The sequence below is a fragment of the Gorilla gorilla genome, chromosome 13, assembly GCF_029281585.2.
Source record: "Gorilla gorilla gorilla isolate KB3781 chromosome 13, NHGRI_mGorGor1-v2.1_pri, whole genome shotgun sequence".
Classification (NCBI taxonomy): domain Eukaryota; kingdom Metazoa; phylum Chordata; class Mammalia; order Primates; family Hominidae; genus Gorilla; species Gorilla gorilla.
The window spans coordinates 101,165,152-101,181,602 of record NC_073237.2 but is presented as its reverse complement, the minus strand read 5'-3'; the positions used below and the strand labels follow the sequence as shown (position 1 = coordinate 101,181,602).

Below are 16,451 nucleotides of genomic sequence, written 5' to 3'. Positions count from 1 at the left end.
GTCTTGCTCTGTTGCACAGGGTGGAGTGCAGCTGCACAGACAAGGCTCACTGCAACCTCAGCCTCCTGTGCTCATGTGATCCTCATACATCAGCCTCTTAAGGAGCTGGGGCCACAGGCACGCACCACTGCTCCTGGCTAAATTTTTAAAATTTTTTGTAAAGACAAGGTCTCACTATGTTGCCCAGACTGGTCTTGAACTCCTGGGCTCAAGTGATCCTCCCACATCAGCCTCCCAAAGTGCCGGGATTACAGGCATAAGCCACTGTGCAGGTCATCAAATGCTAATTGAATTTTCACAACAAAACCATTTATTGTCCCTAGTTTACAAGATTAAGTAAATGAGAAGCTAATTTTTCTCTGGCTATATACCTTGCAAGAGGCAGAGCTAAGACTTGAACCCAGCCAGAGTTCTTTAACTCCAGAGTTCTTTAACTCCAGCACTAACATTTCAGCTGCTGCAACCAGGAAGCTTTTCAAGGATGATCACCACATTCTCTACATTCATCTGCTATAATCCTTATCAGAATCTACAGCCTGTATCATATTTTCCTTGTTGCTGTGAGTGGGTCAGCCAAATTCTCTTTAACTTGAAACCTTGGTTGCGTAGGGATTGCAACATCCTGGAAAGAATAGAATAAAATTTACTCAACTCAATTTTTTACTTGGTTCATAATGAAAACTATACTATTGCTTCAGTCAGACGTTTGCGAATAGCTGTGTGACCTCAAAATGTTTTCCCGTGTGATCTATAGAAAATGGAATGATAGAGTATTAGGCTGTAAGGGCATAAGAAACAAAGGAAAAAGAGAAGTGAACTGTTAGTTTAGTTGTAAAACCTAACTTTGGTGAATTGTAAAAATTTGTTATAATACAATATGATTCTTGCTTGTCCTGTCCTTGATGAAGTTGTGGACCTTTTGAAATAAGCTATTTCTCTGTTACTGCTGTTACTGTTTAGAAATCAAATTTAGTTTTTTCTTAAGATATACGTATTTTTGGAAGATAAACACAGTTTCAAAGTCTGCCTTGTTGGCTGGGTGCACTGGCTCATTCTTGTATTCCCAGCACTTTGGAAGGCCAAAGCAGGAGGATCACTTGAGGTCAGGAGTTCAAGACCAGCCTGGCAAACATGGTGAAACCCCGTCTCTACTAACAATACAAAAATTAGCTGGGTGTGGTGGTGGGTGCTTGTAATCCCAGCTACTGGGATTGGGAGGCTGAAGTAGAAGAATTGCTTGAACCTGGGGGGCGGAGGTTGCACTGAGTCGAGATCGTGCCACTTTACTCCAACCTGGGCGACAGAGTGAGACTCTGTCTTGAAAAAAAATGTCTGCCTTGTAAAAGTGAAATAGGATGAGAAAGTGCCTTTCTTATTAATTGGTATAGTGAATTAGAAATAAACTCTTTGAAGACACCTCTTGGTAAAAATAGTTACATTTACTGTTGATTTATGGTATGTTGGATATGTTTTTAAGTTTTCCATGTAATAACTCAGTTCATTCTCATGAGAACCATGTGAAATAGGTGCTTTTATTGTCTTTATAGATGGGAAACTGAGGTATAGGCAGGCTAGGTAGATGATTATGGAGTTCGTAGGTAGTGGAGCTGAAGTTGCATCTCAGACAGTTTGGCTTCCGTGAGTTTACCAATCTCATGGTAAAGACTTTGTCAGACTATCAAAGTTTTGACAAATGAAATATTAGCAAAAGGCCAAAAGTGATTCTCTATTTTCATTTGAGTATCTTCACCTGAAAATAGTTGCCTGAATAAGTAGCCTGCATAGAAAGGTACATTTTAGAAATACTTGAGGCCAGAGAATGAAAAGCTTACATAAAATTGATTTCCGGTGGGGCCTTCAGTTACTCTCCATTCTACGAAGACCACAAATAGCATTCAGGCAAAGAGCATTTATTTCAACAATGGAGGAGCATTGGATTTGGTTCCTAAAACAAAACAAACTTTGAAATCCTGTCTTTCCCACGTTGAAAACAAAGTTGGTACAAAACCCTTTAGCTTTTGCAAACCTCCTTTAAGACCCGATTTAAATGCTTCCCTCCTCATGAAGCTCTTCTGGATCCACTCCTTCCCATCACTGAGTTGAAAGTAAGATCCCCTTCTCTTTACTTCCATTAGACTTGGATTACAGCACTCTTTGTATCATGTATTTAATTCTGTTTTTTAATTACAGTTAACATTTATTTGTCTTCCTCTTGAGTGTATGCTTCTCTAGAGGAAGGTCTTTGGTTCATTCTCCCCTGGCCTTAATTCATCCCACTTAATATGGAAAAAATTTAATAAATGCTGACTTGAATAAGTCCAACAAGGAGAATGGGAAGCTCATGTTTGCTTCCTGTCTTCTACAAGACTACTTAAGATAACAGGATAATCACAGAAAAGCATTAGAAATAGAGTTATATGAGAAACAACTGTAGTTAAGGCTAGGTTTATGTTAGACTGAGAAATTTTAGTGCATACTTAAGTTATTTAGGCCAGGTTACTTTTTGTAGAACAAACATTTCTGTTTCGCTCAGTTTCATTTCCGTTTCTGAGGCAGCTGTGATTTAAGAAAATGCTCTAGTCTGTGGCATTCCATATTCAAGTACTTTGAGTTGTATATTAGTTTATTTTTGTTAATAAGAGTGAGATGACTCACTAAGTAATTTAGAGATTTAAACACTTTTTAAAAAAACAGTAGCTTCATATGCAATGGATCTATTCTTCTATAAAGTCTTTTCTTGGGGGGTGTTTGTTTAAAATTCCCTGGTGTTTTCTCTGCCAAATCCAACTTCCAAGAAGCATTTGGAAGTCAAAGCATTTTATCTGGCTAGTCTTAAAGTCCAGATATTTTGTGATAGCTGGTATTTAGTTTATGATATTTCCTAGGAAGAACTTCTTAGTAGTTGAACCATTTATGAAAGACTTCCTTGAAGCTGCCTTAGAGAGTTGATTTAGTTCTTCCTAAATAAGTAAATAGAATATTAGTATTAGGACATCTTGGAGTGTAGATGCAAATATTGGTGAAAAAGAACATGGATATCAGAGTCAAATTAATGTAGATTGGAATTCTGGTTATTACTAATGGATATCTGACATTAGGCAAGTTGCTGATCACTCTTTGCCTCGGTTCCATCATCTGTAAAATAGGTATTTGTGTTTGTGTATAATGTGAACCATATAATATAATGCTTGGCCTATAGTGACATTTATTCATACGAGTGTTTTCAGTGATTTTAAAAGCTTGCTTTAGGCCGGGCGCGATGGCTTCTGCCTATAATTCCAGCACTTTGGGAGGCCAAGGTGGGCGGATCATGAGGTCAGGAGTTCGAGACCAGCCTGACCAGCATGGTGAAACCCGGTCTCTACTAAAAATACAAAAATTAGCTGGGCGTGGTGGTGCCAGCCTGTAATCCCAGCTACTCAGGAGGCTTAGGCAGAAGAATCGCTTGAACCCGGGAGGCAGAGATTGCGGTGAGCCGAGATGGTGCCACTGCACAGAGCAAGACTCCATCTCAAAAAAAAAAAAACAAAACAAAACAAAAATCTTGCTTTATAGTTTACTTCCACATCAAATTGTCTTTATCCCATGTTACTTGCATTGATATCCCAGACATGAAAAAAAAAAGATGATAACAATGACAGTTATTAAATTAGGTTCCACTCTTATTCTAGATCACCAGTTCATATTACTATTCAGACTTGGAACGTTAAATTTTAGTTAAACTTTTTTTCAAATATGCATATAATTGTCAGTGGTTACTATATTTTGGGGAAGAGATTGTTGACTTCTTTGAAGAAAGATACGGATTTTCTCTTCAGAAAAAATACACATGGGCTCATATAATCCAAATTTTATGTGTAATTACAGGGTGTTCATGAATGCCCACAGATCCATTAAGAAGCCATGTGACTTTGGACAAGTCATTTTACTTTTCTGTTTTTTAGGTTGTTGGTCTGTAAAATGATACTACTTGACTTTTAAAGAGCCCTTCAAGCTCTTATGTCCTCTAACCCCAGGTCTGTATTCAGAAGAAGGGGTGATCCTTTAATTAGAGCCGTCTAGAGATCTGAGGAACATGCTGAGCATTAGTGTAACATACATGTGGATTTTGAGAGGTAAAGAAAAAATAACCAGGGAATGCCTCAGAGCATTCCTGATCAGATCGATGACAGAAGAAAGGAATGAGAGGGAGGAGAGGAAGCTGTTGAAATTTCCTATTTACCTGCTTTGAGTGAATGAAGATTTGAATCATAGAACCAGAAGGGGTTCTCATCTGAAATGCAAAGGAAGGAGGAGTTGGTTTAATTCATTAAGTTTCAGTTGAGTAAACATGATTTAGTGAGACACTGTTCTTGCTTCTGACTCACCATTTGGAAAATCTCTCTAAAATAAAATTGGACTCTCCATCTCGGACATCATTTTGGGTATAGGTTTTGCTTTTTTTTTTTTGAGATGGAGTCTCGTTCTGTTGCCCAGGCTGGAGTGCAGTGGCGCAATCTCGGCTCACTGCAACTTCCGCCTCCCAGATTCAAGCAGTTCTCCTGCCTCAACCTCTTGAGTAGCTGGGACTACAGGCGTGTGCCACCATGCCCGGCTAATTTTTGTATTTTTTTAGTAGAGACAGGGTTTCACTATGGTGGCTAGGCTGGTCTTGAACTCCTGACCTTGTGATCCGCCCACCTTGGCCTCCCAGAGTGCTGGGATTACAGGTGTGAGCCACAGTGCCCGGCCTAAGTTTTGCTTCTGATAGTGGACTCCTGTTAAGCCAATAGGTGATGAAAGGAAACCATAACCAACTCTTCAGGCTCATTCATCCTTCAAGAATAGCATGCTAGTACCCATCCTAGGAGGAGAATTGGACTATACCTCATGAGGATAGCTTGAAGTATCTCAGAAGACCCTCACTGGGGGTAGGTGGGTAAGACACAAAGCTTTCTAAAGCACTGTACCAAATTTGTTGTTTGAGAGATCGTAACAAATTAGAAGTGGAAAGAAGAAGGAGTAAAAGGAAGAAGAGGTTTCTGGCCAGGAGCAGGGAGGGGGAAGGAGCTGCTAGGAAGATGTTTCGTTGTCATATCCCTGTTCACCCTTGCTTTGCAAAATTCTTGTAGGATGCCAGGTTGGGAGTAATTGTTTTTCACAAGAGTCAAACCACGCTTGTTTTCTTGAAGAAGCAAGTCTTTGGAGGGTGGTGGCTTGAAATCTGTTGGATCTGGTATATAGGTGATACACTTTGACATAAAGGCAACACTGATGCAAGCAGCAGCTTTCCTTGGAAAGGCAGGGAGAAAGTGAAGGCCCAAACTGATGAGCTTACACTGACCTGCAGACCCTTCTCCATTCCCAGGCATGTTTGGTGGCAGAGTTTACCTTAGTTGGGGTTAGGCTGTTGTCTGGTACTGTGAGAGAGAAGGAAGAAGAAGATACGATATTAACAACAACAATACATATTTATATTTCAAAATTAAATGTAGTAATACACCTACAGTGCTATTAAACAGAAATTTATTTGTTCAGCAAATGTTTATTAAACACCATGTACTGTGGAAAGTACTAGGTGCTGGACAGAGGTCGAAAGACTTTTAAGAATCTGCCGCCATTAATGATCTCTTTTTGCTTGGCATTCAAGGCTCTTTGAAATAAGCCTGTGACCCACTTTGATAGTTTTGTCCTGGATTATAAGACACATGCTCGAAGGAACTATAGCTGGTTTTCTCACCAGACTGATTAACATATAGTATGGTTTGGTACCTTTTAAATGAGTCTCTCTCTACAGGTTTTCATCTTCTACTTTAAGAACCCCTTCCTGGCATTGTTTGGCTCCTCATTGTTCTGGAATCTCATGTCCATCTCATGTATTTGCCTTGGTTCACACTTGATCTTCTACTCATATTCCTCACCTACTGAAATTTTACCCATCAACCAGACCGTGGGTGATGGAACACAGCATGGGCTAGTTCTTCTTATATATGATCTCATTTAATTTTCACTGGAACTCTGAGATAGGTAGCATTTCAGCCCACTCAAGTTGACTCACATTTTTGTAATCATCGATATATTTTAAAATAACTTTATATTTGACCTGTAATTGGAAAACCAATATGAGTTATCATAAATGAAAGGTAATTTTAAAAATAATTAGGATGAAGACAAATTATTTTTCTCACAGTCTATGTATAAGATAAACTATTGGTTCCCAAAGGCCCCAGCTGACAATGAGACTTCTCTTACTTTGTTGAAAAGGGAATTAGCAAGCATTAAAGAGGTGTCAAAAAGAAGACTAAACAAAAGCTTACTCCTTTTTTTTTTTTGAGACGAGTCTTGCTCTGTTGCCCAGGCTGGAGTGCAGTGGCACCACCTCGGCTCACTGCAACCTCTTCCTCCTGGGTTCAAGCGATTCTCCTGCCTCAGCCTCCCTAGTAGCTGGGATTACAGGTGCATGCCACCACACCCGGCTAATTTTTGTATTTTTAGTAGAGATGGGGTTTCGTCATGTTGGCCAGGCTGGTCTCCAACTCCTGACCTCAGGTGATCCACCCACCTGGGCCTCCCAAAGTGCTAGAATCACAGGCGTGAGCCACCGCACCCGGCCGCTTACTCCTTAATGTACTAAGAATGTTATATAGGCTGAAGAAGTGCTGAAAAGAACCATATTTTCTCATGATGTGGTTCAATGTTTAATACTGTGCTTGTTCATCTCCTAAAATCCTCTGAATATCACTTAAATTCATGCTGTGTAACTCTCCCACATTTGGGGAAATACTGAGCTTGCCTATTATTATATTAGCCCCATATTTCAGATGATGCACCTGAGCCGAGGAGAAGTTAAATAACTTGTTCATGGTCCCATATTTGGCTAATGGCAGAGCCAGGGATTCAAACTCTTGTCTCTCTGACTCCCAAGTTTGTGCTTTTCCCACTTGGCTGAATTTCTCATGCTACCTCCTTCATAACACCTTTCCTAGAACTTTTAAGGAATGCTTCCCCTGTTCTCTCATAGCATTTTAATGTAAGTTGCCAAAGTGTCCCAGTTTGCACCCCTACCAGCAATGTGGGAGAAAATAGCAACACATTTTTGATGTTGGGGTCTAGTGTTACGGTTTCTTCTGCTCTTTGGGATGTATATTCCATGGCTACTGAATACCCAAGTCCCAAACAGTTTTGTTAGACTCAGAAGGTCATCCACTTCAGCTTCTTCATCAAAAAGACATATTTTCTGGCTGGGCGCAGTGGCTCACACCTGTAATCACAGCACTTTGGGAGGTGGAGGCAGGAGAATTGCTTGAACCCAGGAGGCTGAAGTTGCAGTGAGCCCAGATTGTGCCACTGCCCTCCAGCCTGGGTGACAGAGCGAAACTCTGTGTCAAGAAAAAAAAAAAAAGGACTTGTTTTCTGTTCCATTACCCACAGTGGTAGAATGGCTTGCTAAATTTATTCTCCAGCTGCCATTAACTGCAAATTAAAATCTTATTCTCTTGCCTCTTTAATCCAGGCTTCTTCATACTATACCAGAATTTAGGATAACTATTACAGTGCCCTTTATAGGAGAGAAAGAAGAAATTGTGTCTATAGACGTCTGTTCCTTTCAGCTTAAAATGGACACTGAAATGTTAAATATTGGGACTGGCCTCATTTATTTCTCCTGTCTGTTGGTCCAATTTGAATCTTAAGGCGTTTTTCAACTGGAATTTTTTGTTTCTCTCAAATAAAAATTGTTCTTTGTAAGTTTGAATCAGAACAAAATCCTGAATGTTGAGGGTTTCCTAAAGGCTGTTTCTTTATGCAAAAGCGTGAAACCCGATGTTGATGTTGGCTGCTTAAAATTAACTGTGAATCAAGGCAGGGTTTTTGTTTTTTATTTTTTTTTACTTTAATGATTGTGTTAATTATAGTGAAAACCTTGAGTTCACGAGAAAGAAAGCCTGTGGTCAAATATTGTTTATTAAGTTGTCAGTCTTGTTGCAGGATTTGCAAATTTAGTGGCATTAGTGCCATTTTTCAGTTTACAATTCCAGTCACATTTCACATGATCAGAGCATGGCTTTCTTCTCTGTGGAGCAAATAGAGGGCTGTCTGACACTTGGTTCCAGTGGCTTCCATTAAGCAGAGTGGATATGTCCCTGGAGTCTGCAGAGAAGGGCATGGCACTCTGACCCCAGATGGCACTCCGTTTTGGGACATTGTCCAATTCTGGTTCATAGCATATGTGACCAACACCAGCTCTTACCTGATGTAAACACTTAGCGCGTTGTTGCTTGGGGGATTGGATTGTGTGAATTTTTCAAAACTGCAGTTGACAGAAGGAGGCTACCAAAAATGAAATGGATTGTGTGAATTTTTCAAAACTGCAGTTGACAGAAGGAGGCTACCAAAAATGAAACCCAATAATTCCATTTTTGGGAATTATTCCCACTTTTGTTCCATTTTTCCCACTTTGTTCTTCGGCACGCAGAATGTTTGATTTGTGAAAATCTTAATAACAGTAGTTTTTTCTATAAGGAACACTCAGAATCTTGATAATATTGGAATAATACAGATCCTTTTGTAGGATACTCTCAGACCTCATATAATAGAGTTCATGTAGTCAATATTTAAAGAAAAACACCCTTAAGTTTTTGTTTTTCAGAATCACAAGTAAGTGGATTTAAACTTGTGATCTTATTCCCCTTTCTTCTCTTAATTTAGTGAGGCAGCCAGCGAGAAGGTTTGTTTTGGTTATTCTAAAGAAGGAGTTTGCTTGTAAGTTTTGGAGGGCAAGACTTAGACTCTGTGTCTCTGTGCTTGCCCTGGAACTTTGATTAAATTGTCACTAACCGAGTTAGCTGGCCCTCGCCGGGCTGCAGAAATAGAAGTGTCTTGCACACATGACATATGACTGTCTCAAGAGCTGGCTGGTGAAAGGACGTTCTGGAGAAGGCTGCTGATACTGTATGAACTAGAACTGGACAAGAGCCTGGAGATTGGATAACTCAGTTTGGCGCAAGTAAAGGGAATAAAAGTGTTAAGGTGGCAAAATTGTATCCAGGTGTTTATAGGCTCCCTGAGTTCCTGACTTGAGCCTATCTATGGGTTTAGAGTTCAAGGCTCTTTACCAGTGCTGACAATCTTATACTCTAGGTTGAACCTCCGGGGAAGGTGCCCTTGCTTGATGGCATGTTTACCAGGGGTTCTAGAGCCTCAATTACAGATTCTCTCTAGCTCACATGAAGTTAATGAAAATGAATGTGCTTCCCTACAAATTAGAGAGGCTTTGAGGAAAAATCAGATTAAATGCACTCCTGCTTGAACTTATGTTTCTTAGAACACAGCTGGAAATTTTGTCACACAAACCTTTACTTTCAGTGACATTTCTTGACTGGTTTGTTACTGTAGTGAATCTGCTTTAACTATCTTTTCTTATCCCTGAGGTTTTACTTCCATTCTACATATGTTTGTGGAGCGCTGCGTCATTGTGGGTTCAGTGTAGTGGAGAGTAGGAAGATGGTGAGACACAGTAGCTTGTTGCACATTGCTTAATTTATCAGGGATCACTGATGAGTTAGTACACTAGAGAAGATTGTAGGTAGAGCTGAAAAGATGGAGGAATTATAAGGCTCAGATTTCTCTTTTTTTTTTTTTTTTTTAAGATGGAGTTTCACTCTTGTTGCCCAGGCTGGAGTTCAATGGCATGATCTCGGCTCACTGCAACCTCTGCCTCCCGGGTTCAAGTGAGACTTGATGGTTTCCTGGCTCAGCCTCCTGAGTAGCTGAGATTACAGGCACCCACTACCATGCCCAGCTACTTTTTTGTATTTTTAGTGGAGATGGGGTTTTATCATGTTGACCAGGCTGGTCTCGAACTCCTGACCTCAGGTGATCACCTGCCTCAGCCCTCAAAGTGCAGGGATTACAGGCATGAGCCACTGCGTCTGGCCAAGGCTCAGATTTCTAATAGAGATTTCTGATGGACATAGAGGCTGGAAGAAATGGGATGGACAGGAAAACTGAGTCAGGTGCCAAAAACTTGTAGGGGGCCGGGTGCGGTGGCTCACGCCTGTAATCCCAGTACTTTGGGAGGCTGAGGCGGGTGGATCACGAGGTCAGGAGATCGAGACCATCCTGGCTAACACGGTGAAACCCCGTCTCTACTAAAAATACAAAAAATTAGCCAGGCGTGTTGGCAGGCGTCTGTCTGTAGTCCCAGCTACTCGGGAGGCTGAGGCAGGAGAATGGCGTGAACCCGGGAGGTGGAGCTTGCAGTGAGCCGAGATCGCACCACTGCACTCCAGCCTGGGCGACAGAGCCAGACTCCATCTAAATAAATAAATAGATAAATAAATAAATAAAATAAAATAAAATAAAAACTTGTAGGGAGGTGGCAGTGTGCTATGGAGAATAGGTGCAACTTCTGTGAGAATGTAGAGAAAATAGTATAAGTGAGTGGTGAGGACCCCCAAGAGGGGGTTTTATAGTAAAACAATGGTCAGAAGTGGCAACAGGATACCGTGTAATGCTTTCACCTCTACCAATGCACTGGGTACTGGAGAGTGCTCCAGTTTGCTCTGGAAAGGCCCTTTCTGTGGACAAAGAATACAGAAAAGAGATTCCTTTAATAAACCACCCGCTCTGTGTCCTACCCTTGATGAATGCTTCACTGTGAAATTGCCAGAATTAATCATGGTAATAGCTACTGTACACTTACTTTGTTCCAGGAACTGGATAAATGTTTTACATACATTATCAGTTCTATTTTTTGGAGAAGATACAGGGGCTCAGAGTCCCTAGGGTTCCAGAGCTGGTGAGTAGCAGAGTCAGGATTCAAACCCAGCTTTTTCTGACTCTAAAACCTCCTTTCTTCCTGCTGAAACAATTAACTCAAGACAACAAAGGAGTTAAGGATTTGGGGAGTTTTCTGCATAGTAGAATAGACCCAAAGGAAAAGAAATAAAGACAGTGACTAAGATTTGGGTTTGTCTGCCCCACCAAATGCTTTGAGCACTTTCATAAATATAAATCCTTCAGGTTGGGAGAAGGTTGAACATCTGAAGACACTGATTCTTCAGAGATGTAATCCAAACAAAATGATTTGGTGATATGGTCACTAAACCATTTATCCCAAAATTCTCTTGGAAAACCGTCCTATAACAGCAGGGAACATTATCCAGCCAAGTTTTTCTGCAAATAAAGGATTGCTGATAGAGGCTTGCCTGCTTGTGTTTCTGTAGCTCAGGGTGTTTATGAATTCACTAATCCCTTCCCTTCAGATCCCTTTTATTCTGGTGTTATGATTGTGGCTGAAAAAAATTGATTTTTTTTTTTCTATGACATAGAATGTTGAAAGGTTGATTTCTTTTCTAAAGGAAAGGTTCTTTTTTTCTATGTGCTACATACCCCTAACCAGGGAAAAGGCAAATAGTGGTATTGTTTGCTGAAGTCTTCCTTTGAAGGTTGCTTGGTGTTTGCTTAGTGGAAATCAGCAGGGGAAGAGAGGCTATCTCTAACATTTTGTTAGAGTTTCTTCGTAGTTCTACAGTGATAAAACAAGGACTTGGGGTACAGGACAGGTCTGCTTTCAGAAATCCTGGCTCTTGTGAGGTTTAGAAGCCCTGAGACCATTTAGCTGGTGGCAACGGGAATGTTGAGGGTGATAAATAGGATCTTTGGTTGTCCAAGTATCAGTGACATGATATAGATGGAGTTAAACCTTTAGGATCTCCTTATTTATTTGTTTGTTTATTTTTGAGACAGGGTCTTACACTGTAGCCCAGGTTGGAGTATGGTGGCGTGATCATAACTCACTGCAGCCTCAAACTCCTGGGCTCAAGCGATCCTGCTGCCTCAGCTTCCCAAGGTGTTAGGATTACAGGCACGAGCCACCACACCCGGTCAGGATCTCCTGTAAAATTATATTGTTGACAACATGAAGAATTATGCTTCTCAAAAGCTAGTTATAGATTTGTACAATATTCATAGATTTCTTGTTTCAGGTTTTACAAATTCATAGCCCTTATTTTGAAAATTAGCTATTAGCAATAATTTTGTCTAGGAAATTGGATATGTATTCAAGTGAAAGAAGGAAGTACAGTTACCTATTATCTTATTGTAACTAACAATCAAGTAAGTATGATGCATTTGGTACTTTAAAAACTGCACCCAAGTTACAGATTATTGGAATTAATTAAATTCACTGGATCTATATATTTTTAAACGGACAGTGTGATAGCAGAACCTCTTATAGAATGATAGAATTCCTCTGGAATGATTGGATAACTTCATTTCATCCTTGACTTTTACCTTGGAGGATTTCTTACCCCTTTTGGCTTCTCAAATTTGACTATTAAAATGTTGCCTTTAAAAATAGGAACACAGTTTCAGGGGGAAGTACCAGCCCATGACCCTTCTGCAAGGCCCCCTAACTCAAGGTAGTTTCCCTGGAATTGTGGTTTATGGAATGTTTCAGGAGTGTGAGGAGTTATAATTTAAGGCTGTCCTAGCAAGGATACCCTTAAGGATAGAGGGCCCAGTAGCATCTGGAGGCCAGAAAAGTTAAACTGAGGCAGTCAGATTAGCTTCAGGCTCAATTAAGCTGATGGGTCACCCTGGGAGAAATTGCAGGATGACTCTCAACATCCCCTCCTACCCCCACAGCAGCCACGATCTGTCTGTCTTTAATCATGGGTGCAGTGAACCTGTTCTTCCCAGGTGGCTTGGCCTTCAGTAACCTTGTTAGGCTTGTCCCTGAACGTGGCTACCGATCCAAAGACACATGATCAGAGAGGCGATTAGAGAACAGACCTTTTCCAAAGCAAGCATGTTCTGTTGGGCTTAGAAGTTTCATGTCCTAATATTATAGGACCCTGTGCATCTCTCTGGAGATGAGGCACATGAGTCATATCTGTGATTCTTGCTTTTGCGTCAACATCTCATGAATAGGCAATCAGAGCTTTGGCACCAATGTATTTTCAGGTCATATCTGATGTAGTTAAATCCACCTCCTGCTTTGTAGTTTACTGGCAAGCTGTTTTTGATATAAGACACCTAGAACACTGTAAATTTATAACATTTTTATTTGTCTATTATACCTCAATTACGAAAAAGACATCTAGAAGCAACCTCATCAAGAGAGATACTGAGGCTGGGCGTGGTAGCTCGCACTTGCAATCCCATCACTTTGGGAGGCTGAGGCGGGTAGATCACTTGAGGTCAGGAGTTTGAAACCAGTCTGGCCAACATGTTGAAACCCTGTCTCTATTAAAAATACAAAAAAGTTAGCTGGGCGTGGTGGGGGGCACCTGTAATCCCAGCTACTCCGGAGGCTGAGGCAGGAGAATCACTTGAACCTGGGAGGCAGAGGTTGCAGTGAGCTGAGATCACACCACTGCACTCCAACCTGGGCACCAGAGTGATACTACATCTAAAAAATAAAATAAAATAATAAAAAAGAGAGATATTGATAGCTGTTGTTGGAAATTTCAACTTCCATCTCACTTCTGGTAACTTTTTGGAAGTTTGTTGAACAAAGTGGAATACACGCACATACACACACACACATGCTCTCTTGTTTGTTTAAGGTTTAATGAAATAGCTGTCATATAATCACTGTTTTTGAAAGAGGAAAATTAGTTGCTATCTATACATTTTGGGTATGTGAACTATTTGGATAGAACTCTGAGAAATGCATTCAGAACAACAAACAAAATCATAAGAGAAATAGCTAAGTGGGAAGGGGCATATAAGAGTTGTTGAAAAAGTTATTTCTTGAGAAACCAGCTCTAATGCTAGGCAAGTCACTTGCTTTGGGGGAGGCCTCAGCTTCTCTGTCTATAAGATTGCAGCAGGGGTGTAGTGGGAATGAGTCTTCAACATTCCAAGAGATTTTATCTACTAATATGACAGTCAAATGGAGCATGACTTTGTGGAAGCCTCTCCTCTTCCACCCAGAGGGGCCAATTTCTCTGTCCCAGTGAGATGTGACACTTGTATGATCCCTGCTTGGAGACTTCCCTCTTCTGGAACCTGCCCTGGCTCAGGCATGAGGGCTGACTGTCACCCTTAGATAGGAGCCCAGCACCAAAGCTCATGTGTTGGCAGTGTTCTTGAGGGAAGGAAAAAGACCAGCCAGCCCAGTTGTTACTGCACAAGCAAACAGCTTCTGGTAGCTGTACAGATACATGCACTTTCTTTCCTCACTGTGTTTCCATAGACAGATTTAGTGCTGTGGAAGAGTAGAGGGCAGTCACGGGAAGGAGTTCCTGTTTTTCTTTTGGCTATGCCAAATGGGGAAGAATCCTCCTGTCTTGTCTTTTTAGTGTCATCCTCTCTCCCCCTTTCTTCTTCTTTATAATTCTCATCTCTCATCTCTCCTTGGAAATGTGCATGTCAAGTTCAAAAGGGCACAATGTTTTGGTGAGGAAGAGGTGGGAGAACACGTGCCAGGTGCTAACTAGGGTCATCATTTCCCCCTTCACAGCCAGCTTCCTGTGAACGTGTGTGTGTGTGTGTGTGTGTGTGTGTGTGTGTGTGTGTGTGTGTATTTATTTTGCCAGTATCACTGAATCTGTCTGCTGTCTGGTATTCCAGGTTTTGGTTTAGGGAAAAGTAAAAGTAATTTTATAATCCCAGCTGTCATTTAAGCCACCCCTTTGTGGGTAGCATATGGTCCACTCTCTCAGTTCATTGTCCTAAAGATGCTTCATCAGAAAGGAATAACTTCCACCCCGTTACTATCCCCTTACTCTGCTTTATTTTTCTTTGTCAATCCTACCACCACCACCCACTGGTTGACAACCCACTATTATTTGTCTGTTTCCCATCCCTGGTAGAATAGGAGCCCCATGAATGAAGGAACTTTGCTTCTGTTGTTCACCACTGAATCTGTAAGGTCTGGAACACACCTGGCATGTGATAGGCACTCGATAAATATTTGTTGTGGCTCATGGGCGCCTTGCAGAGTTAAGGCTGCAGTTGTTTGTGGAATTTATAAGTGGTAATGAATATTTATCTACTATTCCTCTTCCAAGGCGATCACACAATAATCAGGCTTTACACTATCCAGTTCTTAGGTCTTCCAAGTTATGACTTGTGAGGTATGTTAATTATGATAATAGAAGGCAGTTTATTTGGTTCAGATTTATTGATGTGTAATTTACCACAGTAAGACTTCCCCTTTACAAAAGTATGATGAGTTTTGACAAATGGATACACATGCCATGCTCCTTTTCAGTCTGTCGTCCCCTCCACCCGTGACCACTGGTCACCACTGCACTGATTTCTGTCCCCTTCATTTCACCTTTTCCAGAATGTCATATAAATGGAATCATGCAGTATGTAGTTTTTTGTGTCTGGCTTATTTTTGTTAGCATTAGGCTTTTGGGATTCATCCAGGTTGTCGCATGTAACAGTAGCTTGTTCCTTTTTATGGCTGAGTAAGTGTCCCAGTTTTATTTATATATTTATTTATGAGGAGGTGTCTCACTCTGTCACCCAGGCTGGAGTGCGGTAGCGCGATCTCGGCTCACTGCAACCTCCGCCTCCCAGGTTCAAGCAATTCTCCTGCCTCCGAGTAGCTGGGATTACAGGCACCCACCACCATGCCCAACTAATTTTTATATTTTTAGTAGAGATGGGGTTTCACCATGTTGGCCAGGCTGATCTCAAACTCTTGACCTCAGGTGATCCGCCCGCCTCTGGCTCCCAAAGTGCTAGGATTACAGGCATGAGCCACTGTGCCCGGCCCCAGTTTTATTTATTCACCAGTTGATGGTCTTTTCGACAACTAATTGTTTCCAGTTTTTGGCTATTCTGTATAAGGCTTCTATAAATATTCACAGATAACTAGGATGGGATGACTGGGTCATATAATAGTACTGTATAACCTTTGCAGAAACTGTCAAACTATTTTCCAAAGCGGCTCTTCCATTTTACAATTCCACAGTGTATTGAGTCCCAGTGTCTCCATACACATGCTAGCACTTTTAATATTTAATTTAGTGGGTATGTAATGATAGCTCATTGTGGTTTTAATTTGCAGTTCTCTGCAGCTAATGATGAGTGTTTTTGCTTATTTGGGAAGGTTTTAATTTAGCAGTCTGTTGTATTCTGTAGATATTAATAACTTCAAAATATCAGTGGCATTTGCAGTTAAAATTTCCTTAAAAAATTGGCCAAAGGTTTCCAGCAGTCACTTCTGCCATGCCCAAACTGTATGAAACAAGGCTGAGGTGTGGAGATTGTCACATTTTGGCAAGGAGTGATCCACCTGGGTGACTGATGAGACCCAGAGAGAGTACGCCTCGGGCTTGAGGGTGAGGACTGGCGGGAAGTTGACTGCATGGCCCTGCTGGCCTTGGGAGGCTGCCCAATCCTTAGCTAAACCTGGCGGTTATGGGAAACAGACTTAGATTCTGTTACGTTTTTCAGGATGTCCCAGGAGTCACCAGGGAAGCTCAGCAGTCCTTTGTGACTTTCAAGCA

At 41.2% G+C, this 16,451-nt stretch overlaps 1 protein-coding gene across 2 annotated transcripts in view; it reads left to right on the top strand.

The window, feature by feature from the left end:
* ABCA1 (ATP binding cassette subfamily A member 1) overlaps positions 1-16,451 on the top strand; it is a 147,246-nt gene that overhangs the window by 4,853 nt on the left and 125,942 nt on the right. The window lies entirely within an intron of this gene.